Consider the following 18,463-nt stretch of genomic DNA (forward strand, 5'->3'; position numbering starts at 1 on the left):
AAATGTTATGTAGTATTTCCACCTGACATATTTACATTCTACTGTACACTTGAGATCCTCTTGGGGGAATTACTTATGATGCCTACTATAAATATTACACTAATAGGTGTTATACTCTATTGTCTGCAGTACATATTTTTTATTGTGAAAATATTGTACAGAGGGGTACAGGTTTTTAACATCTTTATATTAGCATCCATTAGTTGTACAGAGGTTATATTTTGACAAGTCCATATTTGCAAGCGTTGAATCTTGATCAGGCTTGCTCCCTCTCCCACTCTATCCCCTCCCAAACCAATCTCCACAACTTAATTGTTCCATTTTCATACACGATGATCAAATTCACTCTCCTGCACCCTCACTAATCATCCCCAATTTTGATGACTTTATTTATATTTTTAGTGTATGGTAGTCATTCAAATGGAATTAGCATATTTGCTACTTTAATGAGATTGCACCCCTTACTTCATGTCACATTTCTTAACCCTACTACCCTATTATTCCAGACTTCAGTGAGTCTCATTTTGCTCTTTTTATCCACAGATGCAATAGATTTAAATACTGGTCACTCTTTAATCTTCTCTTGTCCTCTTCCAATCCTCGCCAACAGTACCACACTTACACATATGTTTATTACATATGTCCATATATTACAGACATGTAATATTCCTTTGTGTATTTTTTTCTTTTTTGTTTTTTGGTCCGGTTATGGGGCCTGAACTCTGGGCCTGGGCGCTATGCCTCAGCTGTTCAGCTCAAGGCTAGCGCTCTACCACTTAAGCCACATCGCCACTTCTGGCTTTTTTCTTTTTGCTTATGGGGTGCTGAGGAATCGAACCCAGGGCCTCATGCAGGCAAGGGAAGCACTCTACCACTGATCCACCTTCCCAGCCCCATCCTTTGTGTACTTATAAGTATAGTTATCTTTTAGGTTTAGCAAGCACACATGGGAGAAAGCATGAGATTTTTGATATTCTGAACTTGGCTTGCTTACCATGAAGGTCCCAGATCTACCCACTTCTCTGCGAATGACTCAATTTCATGTGAAGCCAGGCCAGGCTCTATCTATGGCAAACAATTTATAAGACTTCCCAAAGGCCACTTGAGTCCCACACAGGTCAGGCATAGATTTCACTCTGGAAATCAGCAATATCCACCCCGCTAAGGATGCTGAAGTTTACTACTGCTTCCAAGGAACACAGTATCTTACCCATGTGGTACAGCCTAGAGCAAAAAATTTCCCTGTGTGTGGCAGCCCAGCTCTCCCCATGTGCTGCTTGTCTGGGGACCAACAGAGCACATTTTCTGAGCCTATGTGTGTGGGTGAGTTTGTAGATCTCAGACCATCAGCTACAGCTGAGGTCTCTGTGCCAGGGGACCACAGCTACACTGAGTTACTCAGAATATCCACCATCAAGAACACCAGCAACAACAAGTGCTGGTGGGATGTGAGGAAAATGAACAATTCTGTAGGTGAGATGATTTAACCACAGTTCTCCTGATCTCCCTCTCTAAAGTAAGGATTAGAGGCCCAAGTGACCCCACTTGGCCACATACACATATTAAACTGCATAAGATATTCTCCATGTTTTATGTGCAGCCAGTGTGAGTTTACATGTACCTATTCTTTTACACATTTCCGAATGCTTGTCTTAATATCATCCTTTCTTAGTGAGGAAGCAAAATCTTTCTATATAAGCACCACTTGCCTTGTTTTGCAAATAATATTTCTTTTTGCCTCATTTTTCTCTCCATTTTTGTGAATCATTTTCCTATAACATGGCACTGATTGCTAGTTTTATGTGCCAGAGTCTTAAACATTGAGTTCGTTCCTTGCCCTGCATTTCCTGCTGACCTTCCCACCTTGAGCCCTCCCTTCTGTGGTCCTCCTCCCCATCAGAGCTCTAAGGTCTGTCTTGAATGCCATTCGCTCCCATATCATGCACAGTATATAATGCGGGTGCAATCACCTTTGCATACTTGCTTCTGCCCTGATGAACTGGTCAAATGCAATCTGATCTAAAGTGCCTGTACCTAGGACCTTTAGTAACCATTCAATCAGTGAAGATTCAGAGGCATTCATGGTGGGCACCACTTTCCATGGAACGTCTAGAAGTCAGATGCCACCTAGAAGGGATGTCTTCATTTCTCTTGTCTTTCTCCCCCTCCCAGTACTGGGGTGTGACCTCAGGGCCTACTGCATGCTACACACTCTATCACTTGCCCCATGCTACCAATAGTCCTTTTAAGGTAAAGTCTTTCACTGTTGCTCAGAGTTGGCACAGATCCTCCTACCTACAGTCTCATACATAGCCGGAACTGCAGATGTGTGCCATCAAGCCAGATTGTTTGCCCAGATGGAGGCTTGTTAATTTTCCTTGGGTTTGGCTCTAACTGCAATCCTCTTAATCTCAGCCTCTAGAGTAGCTGGTATTACAGGTGTGAGCCACTATGAGAGACCCTCTATGAGGTTTCTAGACCTTCAGTCCAGGGGTGATGGATAGGAAGAACAGAGTCTGCAGCATCACGTTATCCCCACGGGATCCTGAAATCAGAACTACAAGATTAGGTGAAAACATTCTAAGCTGTTCTCATGATTTTCCTTGTATTACTTTTTAAAAGTGAAGTCATATTTGTGTGTTTATGATTTGGTTTATATCTCAATTTGAAGAAAGAATGGAATTGACAAAACACAAGTCCCATCTAGAAGTCGTCTATACCACCTTCCAGTTTTTGTGGGACAATCTTTGCAAGAAGACATGTTTTTAGACTTTCTGGAAGCGTCCTTTGACTATAAGTCACTTAGGGTATCTGTACATATCTGCCTGAAATGCTATGGCATCTGTTGCAGCTGACCATCAATGGGGTTTCGTTGAGTGTAGCTGAGGCCCCCATGGGACGGAGACCTCAGCTGCAGTTTGTGGCTCTGAGTTCCCCAACCTTGTCCTTGCACACAGACTCAGAGAATCTGCTCTGCTGGTCCCCAGGCAAGCAGTACATGGGCACAGCTGGGCTGCCCCATGCAGGGAGGTTTTTGCTCTGGGCTGTAGCACAGTGGTAGGGAGTTTTGTATCTTGCCCACAGTAATAAACACCTGCATCCTCAAGCTTCACCTTGCTGATTTTCAGTGTGAAATCTGTGCCTGACCCACTGCCACTGAACCTGTCTGGGACCCCAGTAAATCGGTTAGAAACCTTATAGATCAGGGTTTGTGGAGACTGGCCTGGCTTCTGCAGGTACCAATGCAAGTATGTGTTTCCATTGTTATGTAGGAGGCTCTCACTGGACTTGCAGGAGATGGAGGCTGGCTCTTCAGGGTTGATGGACAGAGTGAGTGGACTCTGCGTCATCACAACATCTCCACTAGATCCTAGAAAGAAAGAAGTTAAGTGGAGAGTCACATAAAACTTTTTAGCTGGTTTTGTAAGTTTCCTCCATTGTACTAAATTATTATTTGAAATTTTATTTGGAATGTAAAAATTCAGTTTCGAAGCAGGAAGTTAAGATTTGCACACAAGGGACTTTGTCTTTACTATCTCATTCTATAGAACAATTTTCAGCAGCATCTAGGTACAGATGCCCTGGAATCTTCTTGCCCCACATAGCTCTATGCATAACCTGCAGTCCTGAAGTATGAAATCCACACACCTCACATGTGGAGAGAACACAACAGCAAAACACCCCATCTCCTCCCTCATCTCCTTCATCTCTCTGTGCCCTTACAAGGGATCCAGAGCATTAGCAGCCCCAGGAGTTGAGCAGGGCACATCATCTTGAGAAACTGAAATGTGGAGTCCTGAACTTAGCATGTGAGATGAGCTTTTATCTTAGACTAAACAAGGAAGCTCCTCCCTAGGGAGCACTATGCAAATTGAATATTGGGTGCAGCAACGTGGTAAGCCTTAAAGGGTATAGAAGGAGGCATTTTAGTTGAGTTAAACAATTTCTGTATTGAAAAGAAACCAGCAAAGATAAATTCCATGCTGTGTGCCTCAGTGGGCAATAGGAGGCCATGTGGAATATTTGAATGTGTTTGTTGGGGCAGAAGGAGGAGAGAAGGTGCATATGGACCAACCTCTCTAAGACAGCAAAGAGACTCAGTGCAGTGCAGGTGTGGGGATTGGTCTCTTGGAGGGGAGCAGTGCCTATGTGGTTCCTTCCCAGCTAAGTAGATAAACAACTTTGTCCTCCCAAGTATTGCCCTTCAGTTTCCTACCATTGACAGCACAGACTTGAGCTATGCTGATAGTTGCCAAGTAGACAAACGTGTTAGAAAGAAAGGTTGTCAAGAGCTTTTCCTTGGACCTAGTGAATAAAACTCTGTGATGCTCATGTGAAGAGAACTTGGCAATGAGGAATATTGTGATTTCTGTTTCAGCTAAATAGTGAATTTCCCAGTTCAATACAAGAGCAAAGGTTGGAAATTATCCTGTAATAGTAAATACAAGATTTGTGGGAAGGGAGGGGGGTGCAGAAGGAGGATGGGAAGGGATAGGAAGGGGAAACAAAGGAGGAGGCTACAATGCTTGATAAGAAATGTACTCATTATCTTGCCCATGTAATTGTAACCCCTCTACAGTATTTTCACAATAAAAAAAGATTTGTGGGAAACAGATTTATAAATTGGCAAACATTCTGTCATTCTTATTTTTAGATGTATCAGATTCATAAAAATATCCCCCCTCCTCCACTATTTTGGTAGTACTTGGTTTGAGAGGATTTAAACTTGCTATGCTGACACTCTACCACTTCAGCCAGGCCTTACTTCTTGCTTTTTGCTGCTATTTTGGAGATGGAGTCTCATATAATTTTCAGCCCAGGCAGGTTTAGAATCAAAGTTCTCTGGATCTCAGCTGTATGTATAGTTAGGAGCCACTGGTACCTAACAAAAATATTTCTTATTTATTTTTAGTTATTGTGCCAGTACTGGAGCTTGAACTCAGGGCCTGGGTACTGCCTCTTAGCTTTTTCATTCATGGTTGACACTAAATCTATGGAGCTATACCTCCATTTCTGGCTTTTTCCTGGTTAATTGGAGATAAGAATCTCATGGACTTTTCTGCCTGGGCTGGCTTACAACCATATTTCTCAGATCTCAGCCTCTTGAGCAGCAAGGATTACAGGTATGAGCCACTGGTGCTTGGTCAAAAATATTTCTTAAGAGAACAACATCTTGATTTCATCAGATGTAATGAATACTTATGGCTTTTTTTCCTCCTCTGAATGAACTTAGAAAAATTCTTCCCATATGCCAGTCCTTTCCTTTGTCATGGATGTTACGCAGTTACCATCATGAGTTCAGATTTGCAAAAGAGAATCATTTTTTTTTTCTTTTTAAAAAGGTGGAATGCAGTCCTTTACTGTGTCAAGGCAATTTGTATCAAAGACTGGGCTTCCAAGATGGTCACTGTGGTGACAGTGTTGGATCAGAGCTGGGAGGACATCAATTCCTGACTTCCTGTCTTTAGAGCTGTGAGAGAGCAATTTGTGCTGTGATTTGTAGGAGAACGAACAACTATGGAGTCTGTCATATTTCCTTTTAGTATAGAAGTAACTCTGTGGATGGCTTTATCCAGAAGATACAGAAAAGTCTCTAACTCTGTGAAAAGCAGTTGTGTTTATAGCTGACATTTTGGGTTCCTAGAACTTTAGTTTGTATCTGTCTAATCTGAATGACTAATTAGAGAAGGAGTGAAAGAAAATAAAATAATGAAAAAAATAAAATTTAGCTCTTTGGAACAGTCATAAACTTACTGATGTCTAGAGGATAGAGGAACTTTTTAGAACTGTCGTGGAGCATTTACTCAGAGTTCATGTGCTTGGCCTTGAAATTGGGTACTTCTGCAATCATTGTCTCATTTGGCTTTCTTGTATAGTGGCAGGTACCCTAACCATTCCTAGGTGAACTTTGAATTTTATATTATAATTCTCTTAACACTTGAAAAAATGATTGCAGATAATATCTATTTGAAAGAAAACAAGAGGGGAGATCATAGTGATTAATTTGAAATCTTGAAATGCATGCTGAGTTGTCAATAATATTTCTGATGTTGTGCTTAATGCTTAAGATCCATTAAAGCACTTTGGAAAGCGCATACCCTGAAGCCTAGCACCAGTGGTTCACACTCCAATGCTATCTATGCAGGAGGGTAGAGGTTTGAAGCTAACATGGACAGAGACTTGATCTCCAAAATAACCATCAAAAAGCTCTACTGGAGGCATGGTTAATGTGGTAGAGCTCCTGAGGAGCAAGCATGTAGAGCAAATGTGAGCCTCTGAGTTCAAACTCCAGTTCAAATTTGTCACTTTCCCTTTGTCTTTCCCCATCCTTTCTTTGCTCAATTTTTCTTTTCTCCCTTCTTCCTACCCTTCCTCTTTGTCCTATTCTTTAATTTTTGTTGCTATTTCCTACTTGTATTTCCTAAACAAAGAACAAAATAACTCCATGTTCCTTTGTTTCCCTAGGATTATCTGATCGAGCCTGTTTGCCTACCATTTCTGTAAAACTCAACTTACATAATATAAAATTTCAATTTAACCCTGAAGCTCTACTACTTTGCCATCTAGTGGTTCTTAATTTAGGTACTTAAGATTGAGTTTAGGGCTTCTGACTTCTCTGACTTTTCTAGTTGCACAGTTATACATCATTTGATGCTATTTTAGGCTATTGATTTACATCAGATGCTTTCACAATGCACTGCTCCGGTGATTTCTTTCCTTCTATGCTGATTGCTTTGCATAGGCCCCTCTAGGCTGCTTATCAGCTTTGATAACTGAGTCCTTCTTAATTGGGAACTGAGCTGGATCATGTGGGACAGCAAGATGGTAGCATACACCCAGCTCCTTGTGCTCCTGCTACTTTGGATGTCTAATGAGACATTTGAAAATGCCACTTAGAAGTTATACTGCATTTCCATTTGTAGACTAATAGCTCTGTAGATACTTATGTATATATATGGAGAGAGAGAGAGAGAGAGAGAGAGAGAGAGAGAGTAGGTTTTGATGAACTATTTCAATATTTGTATTTATGTTATAAAATCTGTGTGTACCTATGTATGATCAGTGTGCATTCCTAATTGCAGGTGCTTACAGGGACATTGTGGTTACTCAGCCTCCAAGTTCCTTGACTATGTCCGCAGGAGAGAGGGTCATCATCAACTGCAAGTGCAGTCAGGGTCTGTTATGGAGCAAAAAAAAGAACTACTTGGCCTGGCAGCAGAAATGTGGAGAACCTCCTAAACTGCTCACGGATTGGGCATCCACTTGGGCATCTGGAGTCCCTGATTGGTTCACTGGCAGTGGGTCTGGGACTGATTTCACACTACCAGCAGCATCCAGCCTGAAGATGTGGCAAATTATTACTGTCTACAAAGTTATGAAGCAGATCTATTGTACTTCTTCTTTGAACAAAATCTCCGTTCAGAATTTGTTCAGCTGCTTGCAACCCACACAGTCCTTGACTTGCCTACTTCCTCCATATGCCTGAGAGCTTTTGTACCCTGATTTCTAGACAAAAAATCTTCCATTGCTCAACAAAAAATGAAGAAGCACAGTGCCTCTTAGATCTTTTGCATGGAAGCTTCCTATAGGAAAACTCAGTAAGAAGTCTTGTAGTGGTTTACTGTAGTAATTGACCAAGGTCTCTGTGATTTGAAGAGGGAAAAAGGGCAACCAATAGTTCTGGGGGTAGAAGTCAAAGTCAAGACTCAGTGTGCTGGCAGACTACATTCTTATTTTTAGAATGTCAGAGAGAATATGTCCCTTGACTTTTCCAGCGCCTAGAAAGTAAACTTCCTTCTTTGACAGTGTCCCTTCTATTCTATGTGTAGAGCAAGTAACCTGTCAGTTCTGACCTTCTGATTGTACACTGCCTCTGATATGCTTTCTAAATGTCACTAAGAAACCCCACTCTACATTCATGTGTAGTATGTAGGGAGGTGATTTTGTATTCCACAGACTTTGCCTTTCAGTCTTTATAGCTCCTAGCAGTTAATAAATTGTAATGCTTGGAGAAATGTGCTCCTACAAAACTATGTACTAATTTATCACACTCAAACTCTTACTTAAAATAGCAATTTAATACCTAGGCCTAGAGATATAGCAGATAACAAGAGGCTCATAAACTACGAATAACTGCTGACATCTCCTAGGAATTTTAAAGCTGTGTGCTGATAAATCAGATCTTCCTCACTTCCTTATAAGTCCACATCTATAATAGGAGTGCAGTTGTTTGAGGTGTTTCTAAAGAAGTGCACAGTGAGATTTGGATCTTGCTTACTGTATTTGTCAACTTTTAAAAAGAATAAATCCTGACAAACCACCTGAAGGAAACAGGTTACAGGAAGAAAGATTTATTGGATGTCATGGCTTTGGGTTTTCAATTCGTGGCTAACATTCTACATTGCATTTAGGTCTGTGACAAGTCAGAAACATCATGGTGGAATGGTGTGGTGGAGAAAGCTCCTCACTCACTATAGCCATGAAGCAGAGAGAAAGAGGAAGGTGCGAGGATAATATTCTCCTTTCTTTTTCTTTTTCTTTTTTGTTGGTTGAGGAGGCTGAACTCAGGTCCTGAGTGCTGTCCCTCAACTCTTCAGCTCAAGGCTAGTGCCCTACTACTTGAGTCACATTGCCACTTCCGGGTTTTTTCTGCTTATGTGATGCTGAGGAATTGAATCCTGGGCCTCATGCATGGGAGGCAAGCACTGTACCACTGAGCCAACTTCCCAACTCAATATTCTCCTTTCAAAGACACAGTAGGATAGATGTCCCTCCTCCAAACAAGGCCCTCATTTTAATGTCCATCACTTCCTAATAATGTCATCAAATTAGCAACCACGTTATGGTTTATTCTATTAGTTAAGTCAGAGCTCACTTTATCCATCCACCTCTCAATGACTGGATCTACCATCTGAGGAGAAACCCTTCAACACACAAACTTTTGGAAGGACAATTCACATGTAAACTAAGGCATCAAACATGTATGTTGGGATGGTACTAGAACTTTATCTATTATGAGGAGACATGTAGAATTTCAGCAAGCCTCAAAGAAATGGAAACTCCACTTTTCCTCGAAATACAGTATCAGTTTGACAAGCTTGTGATGTCTGGGTCAAGGGGATATTTGTACTGGGAATCAGAGCTATCTGGGGCCTAAAGCATGGTGAAAGTCTGTTTGGATGTTATCAGTACTCACCTGTCTTTTCAGAGCAGCTTTCCCATAGTTCCTTCATCTGCCCATGGAACATCTCATAAAGACAAAATGGACAGACCATGACCTTCTTCACAGTCAGCCTGTGGGGGCTCATATGTGTCATCCATGGGTTATGTAAATAAGAGGATTACAGTTCATGTCAGTCCAGGCAAAATATAAGACCTTATTAAAAATGATATTTGGAAATCTTACATCTTCAGTATACACTGTTTACAGGGTCTATGTCATGGAAATGGTGAAGATAGAAGTCTCAGGTATTTGAAAATCATATTTATTCTTGTAGTCTCTGGTATGAGTTCTAGACTAGGTGAGGTGAGTAGAACATTTTCCTTGCATTCAATATAGGTTTGTACTTGGTGAATATGCAAATGTCAGTGGAGGCTGTAGAATGGTTCATGACTATTATATCAGCACTCAGGGAGCTCTGAAATTTATGAGCACCTAAGCTATATGGTGAGTTCTGTTAAAAATAATGAAGCAAACAAAACCAACAAAAGAAAACAAGAATGCCATTCGCGAGTGTATTGTGGGTCTACGGTGTTTGACTATCATTTGATTTGAAGCTGTTTGTTTTGTTGTGTTTTTGGTTCTGTGTGTAGTTTCTGGATGACAGCTATGCCATCGGCTTGCACTGAAAACCCTAGAGTACTTGACGTGTATAACATGGCTTCTGAGAAGTCTGTGACTATAGGTGGAAGCAGGTGGTGGGATGGTGGATCCAAATGATGGGAAGAGCACTAGAAATCAAGTTTAATGAACTAGGCAAATTTTCTGAATGGACTTGTTTTATTATATGAAAATGATGGGACAGGTCCTTCACAGATTTGATACTCTGAGTTGCTGAAATCAGCTATTGTGCTAAATAACTTATGAAGGGCAAATATGCAAGGTATTTTGAAAGAGGACAGTTAAGGAACAATAATTCTCTGAACCTTAAGAAAAGGACTCAAATGGTTTTTCTTTCTTACTGTTGTTTCTAACATATTTATAAGATGATTTTTTTTGTTTCTTTGTATGTCCCTCCCCCATGGTATAACCCCTGTTTTCACTGTATTTGATGTTGGTATAATTTGGGAAGGGGAAGGGAAAAAACAAATTGGTTAAATAGGGATATAGATGGAAACATTTCAACAATGAGATGTATAAGATTTTATGTTAAAAAGGGCATTTACCCAAAGGATCACAAACAAGACCATACTAAAGCTACCAGCACAAGCATATTTATTGCAGCATTAATTACCATAGCTAAGATATGGAACCAATCCAGATGCCCCTCAGTACATGAATGGATCAAGCAAATGTGGTATATATACACAATGGAATTCTATGCCTCCATCAGAAAGAATGACATTGCTCCATTTGTTAGGAAATATAAAGACTTGGAAAAAATTACATTAAGTGAAGTTAGGAGGCCCCCCAAAACATAGGTCCCATGGTTTCCCTTATTTGCAATAACTATTATATGTCTGAGACAAGCAGAAAAGGTCAGATAAGTTGATATTAGATGAAATAAACCCAAACATAAGTATTGAAATGTGTTTTCTTTCATGGGATTGTTTCTAACATATTTATAAGATGATTTCTTTGTTGCTTTGTATGTCCCTCCCCCACAGTATAACCCCTGCTTTCACTGTATTTGATGTTGGTATAATTTTTGGAAGAGGAAGGGAAAAAACAAATTGTTTAAATAGGGATACAGGTGGACCTATTGCAAAAATGAGAAGTACAAGTTGTCATGTTGAAAAACAAACTTTACAACTTCGATGGGAGGGAGGGAGGGTGAGGGGGGAAGGTAGTTCATGAAATGTATGGGAAGGGGAAACAAAGGAGGAGGCAACAATGCTTCATAAGAAATGTACTCATTACCTTGATCATGTAATTCTAACCCCTCTGTACGGTATTTTCACAATAAAAATTAATAATAATTTTTTTTAAATGATGTTAAAAAAATTCTTCCTGGAGTTTGATGTTCATAATGCTGACCAGCAGGGGGCAGCAAGGGACAACATTCCCCCTCCACTGCTCTCTCTCCCCCTCCTGTGCTAGGGTTCAACTCAAGACCTCTTGCTGCTGCTCTTCTCTTACTTGGCTTTTCAGTTGAAGGCTGGCACTCTGCCACTTGAGCCATGCCTCCACTTCCACCTTTTTCCTGCTTTCTTCGAGATCAGTGATTTTCAGCTTAGTTTACCAGGACTGGCTCCAAACTGTACAATCTCAGCTTCCCAGGTTAAGCCACTGGTGTCTCCCCTATTTGCTTTTTTTGTTTTGTTTTGTAAAGTTTTTATTTTGTGAACCATTAACTTTCCAAAGCTTTTTAAAAAAATATTTAGAGAATAATTTATTAGTTTCTCCAATTAAACCCACGTAGATAAGACTTTACATATTTAATACAGTGTGTTTACACCTGTACAAATAACTTTCCAAATCTTTGACTTGCTCAATGAGATTGTGAACCTCTTCCTGAAAATATGTGGACCACTTAATATCAGCCTTCCATGAAACAAAAATATTCTTTATTCAACACATTAATATTACATTTCCAAACCTTCTGCAAAGGTGTTTTTCACAAACAGTGTCTTGTCTCTGGGATATCACTCAGAGTTCATTTCCTAGTTGCCCCTTCCCAGGGTTCCTGCTAGTTATTCCTTTTCTTTTTCACTTCTCAATAGTGTATAGCTTCCAAGGCCCAGCCTGCTTTCATTTATATACAATATTGTCTAATGATTGCTCTGTGTCCCAATTTTGTACCTCCAGTTCAGACTGGTTCCTTGAATTTCAGAATTGCACATTCACAGACACTTAAGGTACATTTTCAGTTGGAGGTCTCAAAATTCTAATTAAAATCCATATTCTCAGCTGTCTTTCAAATTTTCTTTCTGTTGGCTTCCCTTTCCCAGTAAACATCATTCTAAATTCTGTGTTTCCCAAGTTCAAACACATGCAGTGGTCATCTTTGCTTTTTTTCTTCTGGCACTTCATCTCTAATATGCCAGTAAATAATTGTATTTGTTCTACTTTCAAAGCATGATGAGCTCCGACTATCTTTCAGCACAGTCATCCAGGGGTTAAAAACCTGAGTAAGCAGAAGTGTTTTAATGTGGCTATGCTTTTCAGGGGAAGTAATATATATTCAAACGGGACATATATATAGTAAGCTTTTTCATAGTCCCCAAATTATTTGATAAGTATGTGGTGTCCCTGTGATGAAATCTTCACTCTCTTTCTTCCTACCCTGCATTTTAGAGGTAGTCACGGCCCTTCAAGATTTCCAGAATTAGGGAACTTGTTTTCCTACTGAAGTTTCCACATGTCATGAGGGGTGGGTTGAATTGATGACTACACTGTGTAATGCTTAAACTAGTAGATTTTCTTTTGCATGCAGAAGTCAAAGGACCAAGCAGAACATAAACCCAATAGATGCTGGAGGGTCATCATGAAGAATTATCCATATATTTGTTGGTGGATTTTTTTTCTTTTTTTGGGGGGGGGGAGGGTCTGGTCATGGGGCCTGAACTCTGGGCCTGGGCGCTGTCCTTCAGTTCTTCAGCTCAAGGCTAGCGCTCTACCACTTGAGCCACAGCGCCACTTCCGGCTTTTTCCTTTTAGTTTATGTGGTGCTGAGGAATCAAACCCAGGGCCTCATGCATGCAAGGCAAGCGCTCTACCACCGAGCCACCTTCCCAGCCCTTGTTGGTGGATTTCCATTCATTGCTGTGAGCTAAATCTCTGAGAAGAGTCCTGTCTCCTTACCACAGTAGTTATGCTAATGAATTCAGGAGTATCTTTCTTTCTTTTCAATTTTAATGAGAGTTTCATGAGCAAGACAATGAGTACATTTCTTATCCAGCATTGTCAGGAGTATCTTGATCAATAATTGTATTTCCTTGCATGTGGATGATGGGTGAGTCAGGGATCTTGTCACAAGTCACAGAAACCAGCCCCAGCAGGTGTAAATATCAAAGAAATTTGGTAGAAATATCCTGGAAAAAAGAACAGAAATGGAACTAGGTAAATGCAGTGCATGAGTGGAGAGAGATGGGCACAGTGATGAGATGGGAGACATTGACCAAAATGCACTGTTAAGCTGACATGTTAAATTGAAACTCCGTATACCACACCTGCAAGATGATAAAATAAATACAAACAGAGAGAGAAACAGAGAAGTATAGTTATACTTGTTAGTTCTCATGCTTGTTGGATTTCTGTTACAGTGACTAACACCATTTGTGAAGAGTTAAAAAGGTCTATTTTGCTCATGGTTTTGGAGGTTCCAGTTGGCTGGTTGCATGCAAGAGGGTGTTGGGAGACTGCAAACAAATGGGGAAATGACGTTCAACCCTGAAGTGATTTTCCAAGTGTATTAAATTTATATTTTCATTATTCAGTGGAAATTTTAACATATCTCATTGTCACTGGCAATACAGGGATATCATGGGAAATGGAAAAAACACACACACTTTCACTCCTTGCACACAAGTTTTGTCTTGTGCATTCATGTTTGAGGTTCTGGTAAATCATATAATTTCCTCAGATGTTATAGCTGAACACCAATGTATCTTGCTCTTGCAGCATTCTGGACAAGGAGTTGGCCACAAGTTCCAGGAATGGGGTCTGCCCAAATTTTCTTCAGGATCCAGTCAGAGTACAATAATGTTGTATTTGTGACATCTGCCAAACAAGAGCCCCTCAGGTGCTGCTAATTATCCTTCATCCCCTCCCTCTCTCCGTCCCTCCCTCCCTCCCTTCCTTCCTTCTTTCTTTTTTTCAGTCCTTCCTTCTTTTCTTTCTTTCTTTCATTTCTTTCATTCTGTGTGTGTTTCTCCTTGAATTTGAACACAGGCCTGGGCAGTATTCCTGAGCTTTTTCATTTTTTATCTCAAAGGTGGTGTTTTTCCCTTGAGTCATACCCCCACTTTTTTGGTGGTTATTGAAGATAAGAGTCTCATGGTATTTCCTGCCCAGGCTGGTTGGGTTTGAACTGCAATGCTCAGATCACTACCTTCGGAGTAGCTAGGATTATAGGCCGAATTACTGGCATTAGTGTCTTTAGTGTGTCTGGATAGATCAATTCTTCTTGTCCTCCTGACCCTCTTTAATTCTGGATGCTTCCATTTTGATCCTATTACTTACTTTTCTGGTCTCTTCCATTTTTCAGTATTAACCCCAATTATTTTCTGAATTAATTTCCATTCCAGTATTAAACCCCTGATCCCTTGTTTCAAAACCACAAACAGAGAAGTCCATATTCCTAGTTTGTCTCTCCTTTCCTGCACCCCATTCTCCAGATGCAATGGGTTTAGATACTGTTCACCCTTTAAATTCCTCTTTTCTTCCTTTCCTGCACCCCATTTTCCAGATGCAATGCGTTTAGATACTGTTCACCCTTTAAATTCCTCTTTTCTTCTTTCAATTCTCGCCAACAATCCCACACTTCCACATATACTTAGTACATATGTTCATAGATTAAAAACATGTCATGTATGTCCCATATTCCTTTGTGTGTTTACATGAATAGTTATCTTTTAGGTTTAGCAAACACATATGACTGTCCTTCTGAATATGGCTTGCTTTGCTTACTATGAAGGCCCCAGATCTGCTCACTTCTCTGCAAATGACTCAATTTCATGTGAGGTCAGGCCAGGCTCCATGGCAAATGGTTTATAAGACTTCCCAAAGGCCTTTTGAGTCCCATACAGCTCAGGCACAGATTTCACTCTGGAAATCAGCAATGTCCACACTGCTGAGGATGCTGGAGTTTACTGCTACTTCCAAGGCCCACAATATCTTACCTGTGTGGTACAGCCCAGAGCTAAAACCTCCCTGAGTGGAGTGGCCCAGCTGTCCCCATGTGTGGCTTGTCTGGGGTCAAGAAGGGCAGATGCTCTGAGCCTATGAGCGACATCCAAGTTGTAGTTGAGGTCTCTGTCTCATAGGGGCCATGGCTACTCAGTTACTCAGAATATCCACCACCAAGAATACCAGCAACAGCAAGTGCTAGTGGGAATGGAGAATGAACTCTTGCCTAGGATTCTCCTGATCTGCATCTTGAAAGACTAGGATTAGAGGCCCAAGTATCCCCACTTGGCCACATACACATCTTAAATCCTATAAGATATTCTCCATGTTTGTCTGTGCAGCCAGTTTTAGTTTACCTGTACCTATTAATTTATACATTCCAATGTGCATGTCTTAATACCTTCCTTTCTAGATGAGGAAATATAATCTTTCCATCAGCACAGCTCTCCTTATCCTTTCTTTTATATAATAGTGGAAACTGTGATTTTTGTTTTACTTTGTTTTACAAAGAGTACTTCCTTCCTTCTCTTTATTCTCTTAGGTGCTTTCCCTGTGAGAAGGTACTGATGCCATTTTATGTGCCTGGTCCTAAGCCTTGGATTCCTTTCTGGCACTATGTTTTGTTTCCTGCTGACCTTCTCAGAGTAGGAGCTGTCTTCTGTGATACTCCTCAACATCAGGGGTCTAAGGCCTGTCTTCTATGCCCTTCTCTTCCACTCCATACACAGTACATAACGAGGGACCTGTGGCCAGCTTGCTTAAGCACTCATGATGGATTGGTGACATGTGATAGGACTTGGTGATGTGCCCACTGTCTTTAGGAATCGTAGAGTCAGTGAAGATTGAGAAGCATTCATATTGGCAACCATGTCCCATGCAATGTGCAGTGATGGCCAGTGCCACCCAGAAAAGATGACTTCATTTCTGTTGTTTATTCCCTGCCTCTGACAGGTTTGAACAAAGGCCTCCCTCCTTGCAGACACTCTACCACTTGAGCCATGCCACCCCTACTCCCTTTTTGCTTTAGGTATATTTTAGGTAAAGTCTTTTATTTTTGCTCAGATTTTGCAAAGATCTTCTGACCTACAGCCTCTTGCATAGCTGGAACTGCAAATGTGTGCCCTCATACCAACTTGTTTGCTAAAATTGAGTCTTGCTAAACTTTTTCCTGTGTAGGGATTGAACTATAATTTCCATCTCAGCCTCCTGAGTAGCAGGGATTACAGGTATGAGTCAGTATGGGAGGCCTTCTGTGATTCTTTTGAGATACAGGCCAGCTCTCTAAGGGAGATGGATCAGAAGAGCAGAGTCTGCAGCATCACATGATCCCCTCTGGATCCTGAAATAAGGAGAACTGAAAAATTAAGTGCAATCATTATAAGGCATTTTCATGATTTTTCCTTTTATTACTTTTACTCAATAAGTCATATTTTGTGTTTGTGATTTAGTTTATATCTCAATCTGAAAAGGAACAGAATTGGCAAGGCACAAATCCCTTCTAGAAGTCGAGGATACCACCTTCCTGTGTCTTTGGGAAAATCTGAAAAAAAACGTATCTTCAATCTTTCTGGAAACTTCCTTGAGTTAGTTTTTTCTACTTACCCAGAAGTGCCTTAAGGCATCTGTACTTTTCTGTCACAAATGCTATGGGTGTGTGTTACAGCTGACCAGCAATGAGGTTTCATTGAGTATAGCTGAGGCCCCCATGGGACAGAGACCTCAGCTGCAGTTTATAACTCTGAGTTGCCCAACCTTGTCCTTGCACACAGACCCAGAGAATCTGCTCTGCTGGTCCCCAGGCAAGCAGCACATGGGCACAGCTGGGCTGACCCATGCAGGGAGGTTTTTGCTCTGGGCTGTAGCACAGTGGTAGGGCGTTTATTGCTTTGCCCGCAGTAATAAATCCCTGCATCCTCAGGCTTCACCTTGCTGATTTTCAGTGTGAAATCTGTGCCTGACCCACTGCCACTGAATCTGTCTGGGACCCCAGTAAATCTGTTGGAAAGCATATAGACAAGGAGTTGTGGAGACTGGCCTGGCTTCTGCAGGTATCAATGCAAGTATGTGTATCCATTGCTATTCAGGAGACTCTCACTGGACTTGCAGGAAATGGAGACTGGCTCTTCAGGGGCAACGATCAGGGAGTGTGGAGTCTGTGTCATCACAATGTCTGCACTGGATCCTAGAAAGAAGGAAGTCAAGTGGGGAGTCACATAAAAATTTTTAGCTGTTTCCATAATTTTCCTACATTGTTCTGAATTATTGGTTGAATTTTGATTTGAATTGTAAATATTCAGTTTTAAGATATGTGCCCTTAGGGTGTTCTTCTTACCATCTCACACTATAGAACAAATTTTACCAGAATCTAGATCCTGATGCCCTGGATTCTTCCTCCCCCTCAGAGCTCTAAACAGCACCTGCCATTCTGAAGTATGAGATCCACATACCTCACATGTGGACAGAACACACAACAGCAGCAGTGGTGCACTAGACCCCACCCTCACACCCCATTTCCTTCCTTCTCTCCATCTCTCTGTGCCCTTACCAGGGATCCAGAGCATCAGCAGACCCAGGAGCTGAGCAGGGCATCTCATCTTGAGAAGCTGAAAGGAGGAGTCCTGATCAGTCAACTTAGGGTGAGAGTTAAGCTTTTATCTTAGCCTTAGCAAGGAGGCTCCTCCCTAGGGAGCATTATGCAAATTGTATGCTGGGTGCAGCAATATGGAAAGACTTAAGGGGCACATAAGGAGGCATCATTGTTGCACCAAATAATTTTTGTATTGGGAAGAATCTAGTAAGGATAATTTGATGATGCCTGCCCCAATGGGCAGTAAGAGGCCATGTGGAAGGTCTGGAAGTTTTTTTTATGGCAGAAGGGGGAGGTGAGGTGCATATGGACCACCCTCTCTAAGACAGCAATGAGACCCAATGCAGTGCAGGTGTGGGGACTGGTCTCTTGGAGGGGAGCAGTGCCTATTTGGTTCCTTCCAAGCTAAGAAGATAAACAATTTTGCTCTCCCAAATATTGTCCTTCAGTTTCCTACCATTGACACAATAGACTTGAGCTATGTTGGTAGTAGCCAAGTTGACAAAGCATATTAGAAACAACACCTAGCAATGGCTTTTCCTTTGTCTTAATGAATTAAACTGTGTGATGTTCATGTGAAGAGAACTCTGAAGGGAGGGAAAAAAATTTCTGTTTTAAGTATAGAGCTAATTGTCTGCTTCAAGATAAGCGCTAAGGACTCCACATAGAGCTCCCCTATGACCCAGCAATCCCACTTTTGGGCATTTACCCAAAAGATCACAAACAAAACCATACTAAAGCTACCAGCACAACTATGTTTATTGCAGCATTATTTATCATAGCTAAGGTATGGAACCAACCCAGATGCCCCTCAGTAGATGAATGGATCAAGAAAAGGTGGTTTATATACACAATGGAATTCTATG

At 41.1% G+C, this 18,463-nt stretch overlaps 1 gene segment (V, D, J or C); it reads right to left on the reverse strand.

Annotated features, from left to right (window-relative positions):
- The window catches only part of LOC122116632, a 246,279-nt gene that overhangs the window by 156,993 nt on the left and 70,823 nt on the right, over positions 1–18,463 (reverse strand).

The sequence above is a fragment of the Dipodomys spectabilis genome, unplaced genomic scaffold (assembly GCF_019054845.1).
Source record: "Dipodomys spectabilis isolate Male_0828 unplaced genomic scaffold, ASM1905484v1 ptg000137l, whole genome shotgun sequence".
NCBI lineage: Eukaryota > Metazoa > Chordata > Mammalia > Rodentia > Heteromyidae > Dipodomys > Dipodomys spectabilis.